Raw genomic sequence first — 17,555 nt, 5'->3', positions numbered from 1 at the left:
TCTCTCTCTCTATCTCTGTCTCTCTCTCTCTCTCTCTCTCTCTCTCTCTCACACACACACACACACACACACACACTCTGGAAGCAGATGTCTTTCTGTCTATCTCTCTGCTCATCCATCTCTCCTTCACCTTTGTGACTCTACTGGCCTGTGAGGAGGCCTCCTGTCTCCATCTCCCACTCAGTGTGTCTCTTTCCTTGGCCCTTCTGTCTGTCACCCTGTCTCTCTCGCTCTCTCTCTCTCTCTCTCTCTCTCTCTCTCACAAACACACACACACAGACACACACTCACTCCTCTCTTCCCCCCTCCCACCCCAGCCACCTCACTCTGGGCTGCAAGTCACCCAGTCCATGGCAGCCTCGAGACTGGGCGGTCACAGGTTCTCTCATCTCCCATCTAACTTCCCGTGGATGTAAGAGTGGATTCCCACATCCCCCTTGAAGTGAGTGCACGTCTTCAGGGTGTGTGCAGGGCAGAGGCTGAGAGAAGGCCCAGGAGGCCACAGGGTCTTAGGAGGCTGCGCTGGGAGCCAAGCAAGAGAGCAGATGTCAAAGGAGGGCAGGTGCTCCGAGAAGAGGAGGAAGCAGCCTTCGGAGCAGGCAAGTGGTTCGGGGCCAGGAGGTTGCCGGGGAGGACCACGTGCCGAGGGGAGCTGAAGGCCAAGGCCGGGCGGTGGGGACAGGGAGGCAGAGGCCCCTTTGTTCGCGGCGAACCCTCCACCTGGAGACGCCTGGCCGCGAGGCAGGGCCTGAAGGCCCGGTGGGCGCGCGACCCCCCGCAACCGCTGCTCCCCCCCGCCCCCCGCAAGGCTTGCGGGTGAGGGGGCTTCCGGTCTGGTGAGGCCGTCGACTGGGCTCTGACGGGGTTTGACTCGGAACGCTACTTTCACAGGCGGTCCTTTCCGGGAGCACAGCCCATGGACAAATGGACGGAGGGGTCTGTGCCCTTCCTCAGGGCGGTGCTGTACAGGTCCTGGTCCTTGAGGTGTACAAACAAGGCGCAGAGCCCTCCGACCTTGGCACTCAGTCCGAAGGGAGTCACTCGGGGGTGGGGTAGAGTGTGGTGGGGTGGGGGTGAGGTAGGGTAGGGTGGGGGTGGCGGTGGGGGTGCGGGGCGGCCAAGCGCTGCTGTGCAGAGTGGACAAAGCAGAGTGGATGGGGAACTCAGGGCGAGGCCCGCGCCCCAGCGGCGCACTTCTGAGCCTGGCCCTGTGACTGACTGACTGACTGACTGACTGGGAACCAGCGGGCCACAGCCGGCTCGCCACCCGCTGCCCGGTTGTCTGTGGGTCCCTGCGTGTGTTCCTCCTCGGGCCCTCCCTGAGGTTGGCTCCCCGCACAGGTGTTGTGTGTGGCCGGCCGCTCGCCATTGCCCAGTCCCACTGCATTTCCAGCTGGGGCGCTGGGCCTCTGTCAGGGTCTCTGGGGTGTCCGGTGGGGGGCGCGGGGGGCCGGGGTGTCTGCTCCCGTCTTCGCCCCTGGCTCTCTGGGCGCCCGGCTCGGCTCTGCTCGGCTAGGCTAGGCTAGGGTAGCGCGGGCGGCGGCAGCTGGGGATTCTCTGGGGATTCTCGGCCAGGCGAAGGGCTGGGTGGGGTGGCGGTGCGGGTGCCGGGTGCCCGGGGGTCGGGGGTCGTGGGGCTCGGCGAGGAGGGGCAGAGGCCAGGCCAGGCCGGGGCGGGGCTCCCGGTAGGTGGAGCCAGGTGCCCAGGGGCAGAGGTGGAGGCGGGACTCAGCCCCTGTCAGCCCCGCCTAGCCCACTCCACCCCGACCCGATCCGGCCCCGCCAAGGACCCGAGAGGGAGAGCCGGCCAGTCTCCCAGGACCCCCGCGCCGCCGCGGGGACCGAGTCAGGTCGGAGCGAGAAAGCCAGCCTGGAGTTGAGTTGAGGAGCGCTGGGCAGTGCTGGGGCGGGGCGAGGGAGGCCCCCTGGGAACACCCGCTGTGTTGGCCCCCTCCACCGCTGCCTGCCCCTGGGCTGAAGGGTGGAAGCCGGTGCAGGCTCTTGAGGCGTTCCGGGGCAGCCTCTGCCGTCTACGGCCATACCACCCTGAACGCGCCCGATCTCGTCTGATCTCGGAAGCTAAGCAGGGTCGGGCCTGGTTAGTACTTGGATGGGAGACCGCCTGGGAATACCGGGTGCTGTAGGCTTTTGCGCCCCCTTCCCACACGCACTTTTCTTGCGTGGCCCGGAAACAGTGTCCGTGACCGCCTCAGGCCGTGACCCCCGGGCCCGCGGGGGTAGGGCGCAGGGGCAGCCCTGGGCTCCCGGTGTCCCTTCAGGCCTGCGGCTGGCCTCCCGCCTTCCGGCGCCCAGCGCCCAGCGCCTGCAGTGAGCCACACTGGCCTGGCTCTCTCCAGGGACGCTAGGACACTCCAGGCGACCCGGCGGAGCCGAGCCTGGTCCAGGCCTCGACCAGTCCTGTGCACCCTGACCGACCCCCACCCCCCCCCACCACTCACACTCCCGGATGGGGGGTGGGGAGGCGCACACCTGCTTTTCCCCAGAACACAGGGCCCACCCGCAGGGGCCGCTCCCCACCCGTTCTTGCCACACCAGCAGAGCGTGGCCACCCAGGTCCTGGGAGTGAGAGAGTCCATCCAGCGTCTCTCCCTAGGTCCGTCCCTTGGCAACTCTGCCTCCCTTCCCAACGCCTTCCTCCTGAGGGTCCCAGCCCTGAGTCTGTCTCTTCACCCATCTCTCTCTCTTTCTCTCTCTCTCTCTCTATCTCTGTCTCTCTCTCTCTCTCTCTCTCTCTCTCTCACACACACACACACACACACACACACTCTGGAAGCAGATGTCTTTCTGTCTATCTCTCTGCTCATCCATCTCTCCTTCACCTTTGTGACTCTACTGGCCTGTGAGGAGGCCTCCTGTCTCCATCTCCCACTCAGTGTGTCTCTTTCCTTGGCCCTTCTGTCTGTCACCCTGTCTCTCTCGCGCTCTCTCTCTCTCTCTCTCTCTCTCTCTCTCTCTCTCACAAACACACACACACAGACACACACTCACTCCTCTCTTCCCCCCTCCCACCCCAGCCACCTCACTCTGGGCTGCAAGTCACCCAGTCCATGGCAGCCTCGAGACTGGGCGGTCACAGGTTCTCTCATCTCCCATCTAACTTCCCGTGGATGTAAGAGTGGATTCCCACATCCCCCTTGAAGTGAGTGCACGTCTTCAGGGTGTGTGCAGGGCAGAGGCTGAGAGAAGGCCCAGGAGGCCACAGGGTCTTAGGAGGCTGCGCTGGGAGCCAAGCAAGAGAGCAGATGTCAAAGGAGGGCAGGTGCTCCGAGAAGAGGAGGAAGCAGCCTTCGGAGCAGGCAAGTGGTTCGGGGCCAGGAGGTTGCCGGGGAGGACCACGTGCCGAGGGGAGCTGAAGGCCAAGGCCGGGCGGTGGGGACAGGGAGGCAGAGGCCCCTTTGTTCGCGGCGAACCCTCCACCTGGAGACGCCTGGCCGCGAGGCAGGGCCTGAAGGCCCGGTGGGCGCGCGACCCCCCGCAACCGCTGCTCCCCCCCGCCCCCCGCAAGGCTTGCGGGTGAGGGGGCTTCCGGTCTGGTGAGGCCGTCGACTGGGCTCTGACGGGGTTTGACTCGGAACGCTACTTTCACAGGCGGTCCTTTCCGGGAGCACAGCCCATGGACAAATGGACGGAGGGGTCTGTGCCCTTCCTCAGGGCGGTGCTGTACAGGTCCTGGTCCTTGAGGTGTACAAACAAGGCGCAGAGCCCTCCGACCTTGGCACTCAGTCCGAAGGGAGTCACTCGGGGGTGGGGTAGAGTGTGGTGGGGTGGGGGTGAGGTAGGGTAGGGTGGGGGTGGCGGTGGGGGTGCGGGGCGGCCAAGCGCTGCTGTGCAGAGTGGACAAAGCAGAGTGGATGGGGAACTCAGGGCGAGGCCCGCGCCCCAGCGGCGCACTTCTGAGCCTGGCCCTGTGACTGACTGACTGACTGACTGACTGGGAACCAGCGGGCCACAGCCGGCTCGCCACCCGCTGCCCGGTTGTCTGTGGGTCCCTGCGTGTGTTCCTCCTCGGGCCCTCCCTGAGGTTGGCTCCCCGCACAGGTGTTGTGTGTGGCCGGCCGCTCGCCATTGCCCAGTCCCACTGCATTTCCAGCTGGGGCGCTGGGCCTCTGTCAGGGTCTCTGGGGTGTCCGGTGGGGGGCGCGGGGGGCCGGGGTGTCTGCTCCCGTCTTCGCCCCTGGCTCTCTGGGCGCCCGGCTCGGCTCTGCTCGGCTAGGCTAGGCTAGGGTAGCGCGGGCGGCGGCAGCTGGGGATTCTCTGGGGATTCTCGGCCAGGCGAAGGGCTGGGTGGGGTGGCGGTGCGGGTGCCGGGTGCCCGGGGGTCGGGGGTCTTGGGGCTCGGCGAGGAGGGGCAGAGGCCAGGCCAGGCCGGGGCGGGGCTCCCGGTAGGTGGAGCCAGGTGCCCAGGGGCAGAGGTGGAGGCGGGACTCAGCCCCTGTCAGCCCCGCCTAGCCCACTCCACCCCGACCCGATCCGGCCCGGCCGAGGACCCGAGAGGGAGAGCCGGCCAGTCTCCCAGGACCCCCGCGCCGCCGCGGGGACCGAGTCAGGTCGGAGCGAGAAAGCCAGCCTGGAGTTGAGTTGAGGAGCGCTGGGCAGTGCTGGGGCGGGGCGAGGGAGGCCCCCTGGGAACACCCGCTGTGTTGGCCCCCTCCACCGCTGCCCTGCCCTCCCCTGCCCTCCCCTGCCCCTGGGCTGAAGGGTGGAAGCCGGCGCAGGCTCTTGAGGCGTTCCGGGGCAGCCTCCGCCGTCTACGGCCATACCACCCTGAACGCGCCCGATCTCGTCTGATCTGGAAGCTAAGCAGGGTCGGGCCTGGTTAGTACTTGGATGGGAGACCGCCTGGGAATACCGGGTGCTGTAGGCTTTTGCGCCCCCTTCCCACACGCACTTTTCTTGCGTGGCCCGGAAACAGTGTCCGTGACCGCCTCAGGCCGTGACCCCCGGGCCCGCGCGGGTAGGGCGCAGGGGCAGCCCTGGGCTCCCGGTGTCCCTTCAGGCCTGCGGCTGGCCTCCCGCCTCGCCTCCGGCGCCCAGCGCCCAGCGCCTGCAGTGAGCCACACTGGCCTGGCTCTCTCCAGGGACGCTAGGACACTCCAGGCGACCCGGCGGAGCCGAGCCTGGTCCAGGCCTCGACCAGTCCTGTGCACCCTGACCGACCCCCACCCCCCCCCACCACTCACACTCCCGGATGGGGGGTGGGGAGGCGCACACCTGCTTTTCCCCAGAACACAGGGCCCACCCGCAGGGGCCGCTCCCCACCCGTTCTTGCCACACCAGCAGAGCGTGGCCACCCAGGTCCTGGGAGTGAGAGAGTCCATCCAGCGTCTCTCCCTAGGTCCGTCCCTTGGCAACTCTGCCTCCCTTCCCAACGCCTTCCTCCTGAGGGTCCCAGCCCTGAGTCTGTCTCTTCACCCATCTCTCTCTCTTTCTCTCTCTCTCTCTCTATCTCTGTCTCTCTCTCTCTCTCTCTCTCTCTCTCTCTCACACACACACACACACACACACACACTCTGGAAGCAGATGTCTTTCTGTCTATCTCTCTGCTCATCCATCTCTCCTTCACCTTTGTGACTCTACTGGCCTGTGAGGAGGCCTCCTGTCTCCATCTCCCACTCAGTGTGTCTCTTTCCTTGGCCCTTCTGTCTGTCACCCTGTCTCTCTCGCTCTCTCTCTCTCTCTCTCTCTCTCTCTCACAAACACACACACACAGACACACACTCACTCCTCTCTTCCCCCCTCCCACCCCAGCCACCTCACTCTGGGCTGCAAGTCACCCAGTCCATGGCAGCCTCGAGACTGGGCGGTCACAGGTTCTCTCATCTCCCATCTAACTTCCCGTGGATGTAAGAGTGGATTCCCACATCCCCCTTGAAGTGAGTGCACGTCTTCAGGGTGTGTGCAGGGCAGAGGCTGAGAGAAGGCCCAGGAGGCCACAGGGTCTTAGGAGGCTGCGCTGGGAGCCAAGCAAGAGAGCAGATGTCAAAGGAGGGCAGGTGCTCCGAGAAGAGGAGGAAGCAGCCTTCGGAGCAGGCAAGTGGTTCGGGGCCAGGAGGTTGCCGGGGAGGACCACGTGCCGAGGGGAGCTGAAGGCCAAGGCCGGGCGGTGGGGACAGGGAGGCAGAGGCCCCTTTGTTCGCGGCGAACCCTCCACCTGGAGACGCCTGGCCGCGAGGCAGGGCCTGAAGGCCCGGTGGGCGCGCGACCCCCCGCAACCGCTGCTCCCCCCCGCCCCCCGCAAGGCTTGCGGGTGAGGGGGCTTCCGGTCTGGTGAGGCCGTCGACTGGGCTCTGACGGGGTTTGACTCGGAACGCTACTTTCACAGGCGGTCCTTTCCGGGAGCACAGCCCATGGACAAATGGACGGAGGGGTCTGTGCCCTTCCTCAGGGCGGTGCTGTACAGGTCCTGGTCCTTGAGGTGTACAAACAAGGCGCAGAGCCCTCCGACCTTGGCACTCAGTCCGAAGGGAGTCACTCGGGGGTGGGGTAGAGTGTGGTGGGGTGGGGGTGAGGTAGGGTAGGGTGGGGGTGGCGGTGGGGGTGCGGGGCGGCCAAGCGCTGCTGTGCAGAGTGGACAAAGCAGAGTGGATGGGGAACTCAGGGCGAGGCCCGCGCCCCAGCGGCGCACTTCTGAGCCTGGCCCTGTGACTGACTGACTGACTGACTGACTGGGAACCAGCGGGCCACAGCCGGCTCGCCACCCGCTGCCCGGTTGTCTGTGGGTCCCTGCGTGTGTTCCTCCTCGGGCCCTCCCTGAGGTTGGCTCCCCGCACAGGTGTTGTGTGTGGCCGGCCGCTCGCCATTGCCCAGTCCCACTGCATTTCCAGCTGGGGCGCTGGGCCTCTGTCAGGGTCTCTGGGGTGTCCGGTGGGGGGCGCGGGGGGCCGGGGTGTCTGCTCCCGTCTTCGCCCCTGGCTCTCTGGGCGCCCGGCTCGGCTCTGCTCGGCTAGGCTAGGCTAGGGTAGCGCGGGCGGCGGCAGCTGGGGATTCTCTGGGGATTCTCGGCCAGGCGAAGGGCTGGGTGGGGTGGCGGTGCGGGTGCCGGGTGCCCGGGGGTCGGGGGTCTTGGGGCTCGGCGAGGAGGGGCAGAGGCCAGGCCAGGCCGGGGCGGGGCTCCCGGTAGGTGGAGCCAGGTGCCCAGGGGCAGAGGTGGAGGCGGGACTCAGCCCCTGTCAGCCCCGCCTAGCCCACTCCACCCCGACCCGATCCGGCCCGGCCGAGGACCCGAGAGGGAGAGCCGGCCAGTCTCCCAGGACCCCCGCGCCGCCGCGGGGACCGAGTCAGGTCGGAGCGAGAAAGCCAGCCTGGAGTTGAGTTGAGGAGCGCTGGGCAGTGCTGGGGCGGGGCGAGGGAGGCCCCCTGGGAACACCCGCTGTGTTGGCCCCCTCCACCGCTGCCCTGCCCTCCCCTGCCCTCCCCTGCCCCTGGGCTGAAGGGTGGAAGCCGGCGCAGGCTCTTGAGGCGTTCCGGGGCAGCCTCCGCCGTCTACGGCCATACCACCCTGAACGCGCCCGATCTCATCTGATCTCGGAAGCTAAGCAGGGTCGGGCCTGGTTAGTACTTGGATGGGAGACCGCCTGGGAATACCGGGTGCTGTAGGCTTTTGCGCCCCCTTCCCACACGCACTTTTCTTGCGTGGCCCGGAAACAGTGTCCGTGACCGCCTCAGGCCGTGACCCCCGGGCCCGCGGGGGTAGGGCGCAGGGGCAGCCCTGGCCTCCCGGTGTCCCTTCAGGCCTGCGGCTGGCCTCCCGCCTCCCGCCTCCCGCCTCGCCTCCGGCGCCCAGCGCCCAGCGCCTGCAGTGAGCCACACTGGCCTGGCTCTCTCCAGGGACGCTAGGACACTCCAGGCGACCCGGCGGAGCCGAGCCTGGTCCAGGCCTCGACCAGTCCTGTGCACCCTGAACGACCCCCACCCCCCCCCACCACTCACACTCCCGGATGGGGGGTGGGGAGGCGCACACCTGCTTTTCCCCAGAACACAGGGCCCACCCGCAGGGGCCGCTCCCCACCCGTTCTTGCCACACCAGCAGAGCGTGGCCACCCAGGTCCTGGGAGTGAGAGAGTCCATCCAGCGTCTCTCCCTAGGTCCGTCCCTTGGCAACTCTGCCTCCCTTCCCAACGCCTTCCTCCTGAGGGTCCCAGCCCTGAGTCTGTCTCTTCACCCATCTCTCTCTCTTTCTCTCTCTCTCTCTCTATCTCTGTCTCTCTCTCTCTCTCTCTCTCTCTCTCTCTCTCTCACACACACACACACACACACACACACACTCTGGAAGCAGATGTCTTTCTGTCTATCTCTCTGCTCATCCATCTCTCCTTCACCTTTGTGACTCTACTGGCCTGTGAGGAGGCCTCCTGTCTCCATCTCCCACTCAGTGTGTCTCTTTCCTTGGCCCTTCTGTCTGTCACCCTGTCTCTCTCGCTCTCTCTCTCTCTCTCTCTCTCTCTCTCACAAACACACACACACAGACACACACTCACTCCTCTCTTCCCCCCTCCCACCCCAGCCACCTCACTCTGGGCTGCAAGTCACCCAGTCCATGGCAGCCTCGAGACTGGGCGGTCACAGGTTCTCTCATCTCCCATCTAACTTCCCGTGGATGTAAGAGTGGATTCCCACATCCCCCTTGAAGTGAGTGCACGTCTTCAGGGTGTGTGCAGGGCAGAGGCTGAGAGAAGGCCCAGGAGGCCACAGGGTCTTAGGAGGCTGCGCTGGGAGCCAAGCAAGAGAGCAGATGTCAAAGGAGGGCAGGTGCTCCGAGAAGAGGAGGAAGCAGCCTTCGGAGCAGGCAAGTGGTTCGGGGCCAGGAGGTTGCCGGGGAGGACCACGTGCCGAGGGGAGCTGAAGGCCAAGGCCGGGCGGTGGGGACAGGGAGGCAGAGGCCCCTTTGTTCGCGGCGAACCCTCCACCTGGAGACGCCTGGCCGCGAGGCAGGGCCTGAAGGCCCGGTGGGCGCGCGACCCCCCGCAACCGCTGCTCCCCCCCGCCCCCCGCAAGGCTTGCGGGTGAGGGGGCTTCCGGTCTGGTGAGGCCGTCGACTGGGCTCTGACGGGGTTTGACTCGGAACGCTACTTTCACAGGCGGTCCTTTCCGGGAGCACAGCCCATGGACAAATGGACGGAGGGGTCTGTGCCCTTCCTCAGGGCGGTGCTGTACAGGTCCTGGTCCTTGAGGTGTACAAACAAGGCGCAGAGCCCTCCGACCTTGGCACTCAGTCCGAAGGGAGTCACTCGGGGGTGGGGTAGAGTGTGGTGGGGTGGGGGTGAGGTAGGGTAGGGTGGGGGTGGCGGTGGGGGTGCGGGGCGGCCAAGCGCTGCTGTGCAGAGTGGACAAAGCAGAGTGGATGGGGAACTCAGGGCGAGGCCCGCGCCCCAGCGGCGCACTTCTGAGCCTGGCCCTGTGACTGACTGACTGACTGACTGACTGACTGACTGGGAACCAGCGGGCCACAGCCGGCTCGCCACCCGCTGCCCGGTTGTCTGTGGGTCCCTGCGTGTGTTCCTCCTCGGGCCCTCCCTGAGGTTGGCTCCCCGCACAGGTGTTGTGTGTGGCCGGCCGCTCGCCATTGCCCAGTCCCACTGCATTTCCAGCTGGGGCGCTGGGCCTCTGTCAGGGTCTCTGGGGTGTCCGGTGGGGGGCGCGGGGGGCCGGGGTGTCTGCTCCCGTCTTCGCCCCTGGCTCTCTGGGCGCCCGGCTCGGCTCTGCTCGGCTAGGCTAGGCTAGGGTAGCGCGGGCGGCGGCAGCTGGGGATTCTCTGGGGATTCTCGGCCAGGCGAAGGGCTGGGTGGGGTGGCGGTGCGGGTGCCGGGTGCCCGGGGGTCGGGGGTCTTGGGGCTCGGCGAGGAGGGGCAGAGGCCAGGCCAGGCCGGGGCGGGGCTCCCGGTAGGTGGAGCCAGGTGCCCAGGGGCAGAGGTGGAGGCGGGACTCAGCCCCTGTCAGCCCCGCCTAGCCCACTCCACCCCGACCCGATCCGGCCCCGCCGAGGACCCGAGAGGGAGAGCCGGCCAGTCTCCCAGGACCCCCGCGCCGCCGCGGGGACCGAGTCAGGTCGGAGCGAGAAAGCCAGCCTGGAGTTGAGTTGAGGAGCGCTGGGCAGTGCTGGGGCGGGGCGAGGGAGGCCCCCTGGGAACACCCGCTGTGTTGGCCCCCTCCACCGCTGCCCTGCCCTCCCCTGCCCTCCCCTGCCCCTGGGCTGAAGGGTGGAAGCCGGCGCAGGCTCTTGAGGCGTTCCGGGGCAGCCTCCGCCGTCTACGGCCATACCACCCTGAACGCGCCCGATCTCGTCTGATCTCGGAAGCTAAGCAGGGTCGGGCCTGGTTAGTACTTGGATGGGAGACCGCCTGGGAATACCGGGTGCTGTAGGCTTTTGCGCCCCCTTCCCACACGCACTTTTCTTGCGTGGCCCGGAAACAGTGTCCGTGACCGCCTCAGGCCGTGACCCCCGGGCCCGCGGGGGTAGGGCGCAGGGGCAGCCCTGGGCTCCCGGTGTCCCTTCAGGCCTGCGGATGGCCTCCCGCCTCCCGCCTCCCGCCTCGCCTCCGGCGCCCAGCGCCCAGCGCCTGCAGTGAGCCACACTGGCCTGGCTCTCTCCAGGGACGCTAGGACACTCCAGGCGACCCGGCGGAGCCGAGCCTGGTCCAGGCCTCGACCAGTCCTGTGCACCCTGACCGACCCCCACCCCCCCCACCACTCACACTCCCGGATGGGGGGTGGGGAGGCGCACACCTGCTTTTCCCCAGAACACAGGGCCCACCCGCAGGGGCCGCTCCCCACCCGTTCTTGCCACACCAGCAGAGCGTGGCCACCCAGGTCCTGGGAGTGAGAGAGTCCATCCAGCGTCTCTCCCTAGGTCCGTCCCTTGGCAACTCTGCCTCCCTTCCCAACGCCTTCCTCCTGAGGGTCCCAGCCCTGAGTCTGTCTCTTCACCCATCTCTCTCTCTTTCTCTCTCTCTCTCTCTATCTCTGTCTCTCTCTCTCTCTCTCTCTCTCTCTCACACACACACACACACACACACTCTGGAAGCAGATGTCTTTCTGTCTATCTCTCTGCTCATCCATCTCTCCTTCACCTTTGTGACTCTACTGGCCTGTGAGGAGGCCTCCTGTCTCCATCTCCCACTCAGTGTGTCTCTTTCCTTGGCCCTTCTGTCTGTCACCCTGTCTCTCTCGCTCTCTCTCTCTCTCTCTCTTTCTCTCTCTCTCACAAACACACACACACAGACACACACTCACTCCTCTCTTCCCCCCTCCCACCCCAGCCACCTCACTCTGGGCTGCAAGTCACCCAGTCCATGGCAGCCTCGAGACTGGGCGGTCACAGGTTCTCTCATCTCCCATCTAACTTCCCGTGGATGTAAGAGTGGATTCCCACATCCCCCTTGAAGTGAGTGCACGTCTTCAGGGTGTGTGCAGGGCAGAGGCTGAGAGAAGGCCCAGGAGGCCACAGGGTCTTAGGAGGCTGCGCTGGGAGCCAAGCAAGAGAGCAGATGTCAAAGGAGGGCAGGTGCTCCGAGAAGAGGAGGAAGCAGCCTTCGGAGCAGGCAAGTGGTTGGGGCCAGGAGATTGCCGGGGAGGACCACGTGCCGAGGGGAGCTGAAGGCCAAGGCCGGGCGGTGGGGACAGGGAGGCAGAGGCCCCTTTGTTCGCGGCGAACCCTCCACCTGGAGACGCCTGGCCGCGAGGCAGGGCCTGAAGGCCCGGTGGGCGCGCGACCCCCCGCAACCGCTGCTCCCCCCCGCCCCCCGCAAGGCTTGCGGGTGAGGGGGCTTCCGGTCTGGTGAGGCCGTCGACTGGGCTCTGACGGGGTTTGACTCGGAACGCTACTTTCACAGGCGGTCCTTTCCGGGAGCACAGCCCATGGACAAATGGACGGAGGGGTCTGTGCCCTTCCTCAGGGCGGTGCTGTACAGGTCCTGGTCCTTGAGGTGTACAAACAAGGCGCAGAGCCCTCCGACCTTGGCACTCAGTCCGAAGGGAGTCACTCGGGGGTGGGGTAGAGTGTGGTGGGGTGGGGGTGAGGTAGGGTAGGGTGGGGGTGGCGGTGGGGGTGCGGGGCGGCCAAGCGCTGCTGTGCAGAGTGGACAAAGCAGAGTGGATGGGGAACTCAGGGCGAGGCCCGCGCCCCAGCGGCGCACTTCTGAGCCTGGCCCTGTGACTGACTGACTGACTGACTGACTGGGAAGCAGCGGGCCACAGCCGGCTCGCCACCCGCTGCCCGGTTGTCTGTGGGTCCCTGCGTGTGTTCCTCCTCGGGCCCTCCCTGAGGTTGGCTCCCCGCACAGGTGTTGTGTGTGGCCGGCCGCTCGCCATTGCCCAGTCCCACTGCATTTCCAGCTGGGGCGCTGGGCCTCTGTCAGGGTCTCTGGGGTGTCCGGTGGGGGGCGCGGGGGGCCGGGGTGTCTGCTCCCGTCTTCGCCCCTGGCTCTCTGGGCGCCCGGCTCGGCTCTGCTCGGCTAGGCTAGGCTAGGGTAGCGCGGGCGGCGGCAGCTGGGGATTCTCTGGGGATTCTCGGCCAGGCGAAGGGCTGGGTGGGGTGGCGGTGCGGGTGCCGGGTGCCCGGGGGTCGGGGGTCTTGGGGCTCGGCGAGGAGGGGCAGAGGCCAGGCCAGGCCGGGGCGGGGCTCCCGGTAGGTGGAGCCAGGTGCCCAGGGGCAGAGGTGGAGGCGGGACTCAGCCCCTGTCAGCCCCGCCTAGCCCACTCCACCCCGACCCGATCCGGCCCGGCCGAGGACCCGAGAGGGAGAGCCGGCCAGTCTCCCAGGACCCCCGCGCCGCCGCGGGGACCGAGTCAGGTCGGAGCGAGAAAGCCAGCCTGGAGTTGAGTTGAGGAGCGCTGGGCAGTGCTGGGGCGGGGCGAGGGAGGCCCCCTGGGAACACCCGCTGTGTTGGCCCCCTCCACCGCTGCCCTGCCCTCCCCTGCCCTCCCCTGCCCCTGGGCTGAAGGGTGGAAGCCGGTGCAGGCTCTTGAGGCGTTCCGGGGCAGCCTCTGCCGTCTACGGCCATACCACCCTGAACGCGCCCGATCTCGTCTGATCTCGGAAGCTAAGCAGGGTCGGGCCTGGTTAGTACTTGGATGGGAGACCGCCTGGGAATACCGGGTGCTGTAGGCTTTTGCGCCCCCTTCCCACACGCACTTTTCTTGCGTGGCCCGGAAACAGTGTCCGTGACCGCCTCAGGCCGTGACCCCCGGGCCCGCGGGGGTAGGGCGCAGGGGCAGCCCTGGGCTCCCGGTGTCCCTTCAGGCCTGCGGCTGGCCTCCCGCCTTCCGGCGCCCAGCGCCCAGCGCCTGCAGTGAGCCACACTGGCCTGGCTCTCTCCAGGGACGCTAGGACACTCCAGGCGACCCGGCGGAGCCGAGCCTGGTCCAGGCCTCGACCAGTCCTGTGCACCCTGACCGACCCCCACCCCCCCCCACCACTCACACTCCCGGATGGGGGGTGGGGAGGCGCACACCTGCTTTTCCCCAGAACACAGGGCCCACCCGCAGGGGCCGCTCCCCACCCGTTCTTGCCACACCAGCAGAGCGTGGCCACCCAGGTCCTGGGAGTGAGAGAGTCCATCCAGCGTCTCTCCCTAGGTCCGTCCCTTGGCAACTCTGCCTCCCTTCCCAACGCCTTCCTCCTGAGGGTCCCAGCCCTGAGTCTGTCTCTTCACCCATCTCTCTCTCTTTCTCTCTCTCTCTCTCTATCTCTGTCTCTCTCTCTCTCTCTCTCTCTCTCTCTCTCACACACACACACACACACACACACACTCTGGAAGCAGATGTCTTTCTGTCTATCTCTCTGCTCATCCATCTCTCCTTCACCTTTGTGACTCTACTGGCCTGTGAGGAGGCCTCCTGTCTCCATCTCCCACTCAGTGTGTCTCTTTCCTTGGCCCTTCTGTCTGTCACCCTGTCTCTCTCGCGCTCTCTCTCTCTCTCTCTCTCTCTCTCTCTCTCTCTCACAAACACACACACACAGACACACACTCACTCCTCTCTTCCCCCCTCCCACCCCAGCCACCTCACTCTGGGCTGCAAGTCACCCAGTCCATGGCAGCCTCGAGACTGGGCGGTCACAGGTTCTCTCATCTCCCATCTAACTTCCCGTGGATGTAAGAGTGGATTCCCACATCCCCCTTGAAGTGAGTGCACGTCTTCAGGGTGTGTGCAGGGCAGAGGCTGAGAGAAGGCCCAGGAGGCCACAGGGTCTTAGGAGGCTGCGCTGGGAGCCAAGCAAGAGAGCAGATGTCAAAGGAGGGCAGGTGCTCCGAGAAGAGGAGGAAGCAGCCTTCGGAGCAGGCAAGTGGTTCGGGGCCAGGAGGTTGCCGGGGAGGACCACGTGCCGAGGGGAGCTGAAGGCCAAGGCCGGGCGGTGGGGACAGGGAGGCAGAGGCCCCTTTGTTCGCGGCGAACCCTCCACCTGGAGACGCCTGGCCGCGAGGCAGGGCCTGAAGGCCCGGTGGGCGCGCGACCCCCCGCAACCGCTGCTCCCCCCCGCCCCCCGCAAGGCTTGCGGGTGAGGGGGCTTCCGGTCTGGTGAGGCCGTCGACTGGGCTCTGACGGGGTTTGACTCGGAACGCTACTTTCACAGGCGGTCCTTTCCGGGAGCACAGCCCATGGACAAATGGACGGAGGGGTCTGTGCCCTTCCTCAGGGCGGTGCTGTACAGGTCCTGGTCCTTGAGGTGTACAAACAAGGCGCAGAGCCCTCCGACCTTGGCACTCAGTCCGAAGGGAGTCACTCGGGGGTGGGGTAGAGTGTGGTGGGGTGGGGGTGAGGTAGGGTAGGGTGGGGGTGGCGGTGGGGGTGCGGGGCGGCCAAGCGCTGCTGTGCAGAGTGGACAAAGCAGAGTGGATGGGGAACTCAGGGCGAGGCCCGCGCCCCAGCGGCGCACTTCTGAGCCTGGCCCTGTGACTGACTGACTGACTGACTGACTGACTGACTGACTGGGAACCAGCGGGCCACAGCCGGCTCGCCACCCGCTGCCCGGTTGTCTGTGGGTCCCTGCGTGTGTTCCTCCTCGGGCCCTCCCTGAGGGTGGCTCCCCGCACAGGTGTTGTGTGTGGCCGGCCACTCGCCATTGCCCAGTCCCACTGCATTTCCAGCTGGGGCGCTGGGCCTCTGTCAGGGTCTCTGGGGTGTCCGGTGGGGGGCGCGGGGGGCCGGGGTGTCTGCTCCCGTCTTCGCCCCTGGCTCTCTGGGCGCCCGGCTCGGCTTTGCTCGGCTAGGCTAGGCTAGGGTAGCGCGGGCGGCGGCAGCTGGGGATTCTCTGGGGATTCTCGGCCAGGCGAAGGGCTGGGTGGGGTGGCGGTGCGGTTGCCGGGTGCCCGGGGGTCGGGGGTCTTGGGGCTCGGCGAGGAGGGGCAGAGGCCAGGCCAGGCCGGGGCGGGGCTCCCGGTAGGTGGAGCCAGGTGCCCAGGGGCAGAGGTGGAGGCGGGACTCAGCCCCTGTCAGCCCCGCCTAGCCCACTCCACCCCGACCCGATCCGGCCCGGCCGAGGACCCGAGAGGGAGAGCCGGCCAGTCTCCCAGGACCCCCGCGCCGCCGCATGGACCGAGTCAGGTCGGAGCGAGAAAGCCAGCCTGGAGTTGAGTTGAGGAGCGCTGGGCAGTGCTGGGGCGGGGCGAGGGAGGCCCCCTGGGAACACCCGCTGTGTTGGCCCCCTCCACCGCTGCCCTGCCCTCCCCTGCCCTCCCCTGCCCCTGGGCTGAAGGGTGGAAGCCGGCGCAGGCTCTTGAGGCGTTCCGGGGCAGCCTCCGCCGTCTACGGCCATACCACCCTGAACGCGCCCGATCTCGTCTGATCTCGGAAGCTAAGCAGGGTCGGGCCTGGTTAGTACTTGGATGGGAGACCGCCTGGGAATACCGGGTGCTGTAGGCTTTTGCGCCCCCTTCCCACACGCACTTTTCTTGCGTGGCCCGGAAACAGTGTCCGTGACCGCCTCAGGCCGTGACCCCCGGGCCCGCGGGGGTAGGGCGCAGGGGCAGCCCTGGGCTCCCGGTGTCCCTTCAGGCCTGCGGCTGGCCTCCCGCCTCCCGCCTCCCGCCTCGCCTCCGGCGCCCAGCGCCCAGCGCCTGCAGTGAGCCACACTGGCCTGGCTCTCTCCAGGGACGCTAGGACACTCCAGGCGACCCGGCGGAGCCGAGCCTGGTCCAGGCCTCGACCAGTCCTGTGCACCCTGACCGACCCCCACCCCCCCCCACCACTCACACTCCCGGATGGGGGGTGGGGAGGCGCACACCTGCTTTTCCCCAGAACACAGGGCCCACCCGCAGGGGCCGCTCCCCACCCGTTCTTGCCACACCAGCAGAGCGTGGCCACCCAGGTCCTGGGAGTGAGAGAGTCCATCCAGCGTCTCTCCCTAGGTCCGTCCCTTGGCAACTCTGCCTCCCTTCCCAACGCCTTCCTCCTGAGGGTCCCAGCCCTGAGTCTGTCTCTTCACCCATCTCTCTCTCTTTCTCTCTCTCTCTCTCTATCTCTGTCTCTCTCTCTCTCTCTCTCTCTCTCTCTCACACACACACACACACACACACACACTCTGGAAGCAGATGTCTTTCTGTCTATCTCTCTGCTCATCCATCTCTCCTTCACCTTTGTGACTCTACTGGCCTGTGAGGAGGCCTCCTGTCTCCATCTCCCACTCAGTGTGTCTCTTTCCTTGGCCCTTCTGTCTGTCACCCTGTCTCTCTCGCTCTCTCTCTCTCTCTCTCTCTCTCTCTCACAAACACACACACACAGACACACACTCACTCCTCTCTTCCCCCCTCCCACCCCAGCCACCTCACTCTGGGCTGCAAGTCACCCAGTCCATGGCAGCCTCGAGACTGGGCGGTCACAGGTTCTCTCATCTCCCATCTAACTTCCCGTGGATGTAAGAGTGGATTCCCACATCCCCCTTGAAGTGAGTGCACGTCTTCAGGGTGTGTGCAGGGCAGAGGCTGAGAGAAGGCCCAGGAGGCCACAGGGTCTTAGGAGGCTGCGCTGGGAGCCAAGCAAGAGAGCAGATGTCAAAGGAGGGCAGGTGCTCCGAGAAGAGGAGGAAGCAGCCTTCGGAGCAGGCAAGTGGTTCGGGGCCAGGAGGTTGCCGGGGAGGACCACGTGCCGAGGGGAGCTGAAGGCCAAGGCCGGGCGGTGGGGCAGGGAGGCAGAGGCCCCTTTGTTCGCGGCGAACCCTCCACCTGGAGACGCCTGGCCGCGAGGCAGGGCCTGAAGGCCCGGTGGGCGCGCGACCCCCCGCAACCGCTGCTCCCCCCCGCCCCCCGCAAGGCTTGCGGGTGAGGGGGCTTCCGGTCTGGTGAGGCCGTCGACTGGGCTCTGACGGGGTTTGACTCGGAACGCTACTTTCACAGGCGGTCCTTTCCGGGAGCACAGCCCATGGACAAATGGACGGAGGGGTCTGTGCCCTTCCTCAGGGCGGTGCTGTACAGGTCCTGGTCCTTGAGGTGTACAAACAAGGCGCAGAGCCCTCCGACCTTGGCACTCAGTCCGAAGGGAGTCACTCGGGGGTGGGGTAGAGTGTGGTGGGGTGGGGGTGAGGTAGGGTAGGGTGGGGGTGG

General features: G+C 66.8%; 6 non-coding genes across 6 annotated transcripts; all 6 read left to right on the top strand.

Annotated features, from left to right (window-relative positions):
- Positions 1 to 2,028: 2,028 nt before the first annotated feature.
- On the top strand, positions 2,029 to 2,147 carry LOC143640535 (5S ribosomal RNA). Its single transcript, XR_013154975.1, has one exon. It is a non-coding gene; the product is annotated as a 5S ribosomal RNA (ribosomal RNA).
- Positions 2,148 to 4,767: 2,620 nt separating this feature from the next.
- LOC143640569 (5S ribosomal RNA) lies at positions 4,768 to 4,885 on the top strand. The gene has a single exon (XR_013155009.1). It is a non-coding gene; the product is annotated as a 5S ribosomal RNA (ribosomal RNA).
- Positions 4,886 to 7,501: 2,616 nt separating this feature from the next.
- Positions 7,502 to 7,620, top strand: LOC143640528 (5S ribosomal RNA). The gene has a single exon (XR_013154968.1). It is a non-coding gene; the product is annotated as a 5S ribosomal RNA (ribosomal RNA).
- A 2,644-nt stretch (positions 7,621 to 10,264) lies between these two features.
- On the top strand, positions 10,265 to 10,383 carry LOC143640534 (5S ribosomal RNA). Its single transcript, XR_013154974.1, has one exon. It is a non-coding gene; the product is annotated as a 5S ribosomal RNA (ribosomal RNA).
- Positions 10,384 to 13,007: 2,624 nt separating this feature from the next.
- On the top strand, positions 13,008 to 13,126 carry LOC143640533 (5S ribosomal RNA). Its single transcript, XR_013154973.1, has one exon. It is a non-coding gene; the product is annotated as a 5S ribosomal RNA (ribosomal RNA).
- Positions 13,127 to 15,760: 2,634 nt separating this feature from the next.
- On the top strand, positions 15,761 to 15,879 carry LOC143640532 (5S ribosomal RNA). The gene has a single exon (XR_013154972.1). It is a non-coding gene; the product is annotated as a 5S ribosomal RNA (ribosomal RNA).
- The last annotated feature ends 1,676 nt before the right edge of the window (positions 15,880 to 17,555 follow it).

The sequence above is a fragment of the Callospermophilus lateralis genome, unplaced genomic scaffold (assembly GCF_048772815.1).
Source record: "Callospermophilus lateralis isolate mCalLat2 unplaced genomic scaffold, mCalLat2.hap1 Scaffold_3270, whole genome shotgun sequence".
In the NCBI taxonomy this organism is placed as follows: domain Eukaryota; kingdom Metazoa; phylum Chordata; class Mammalia; order Rodentia; family Sciuridae; genus Callospermophilus; species Callospermophilus lateralis.
The sequence above is the reverse complement of the archived record's forward strand: the minus strand, read 5'-3'. Positions and strand labels throughout refer to the sequence as shown.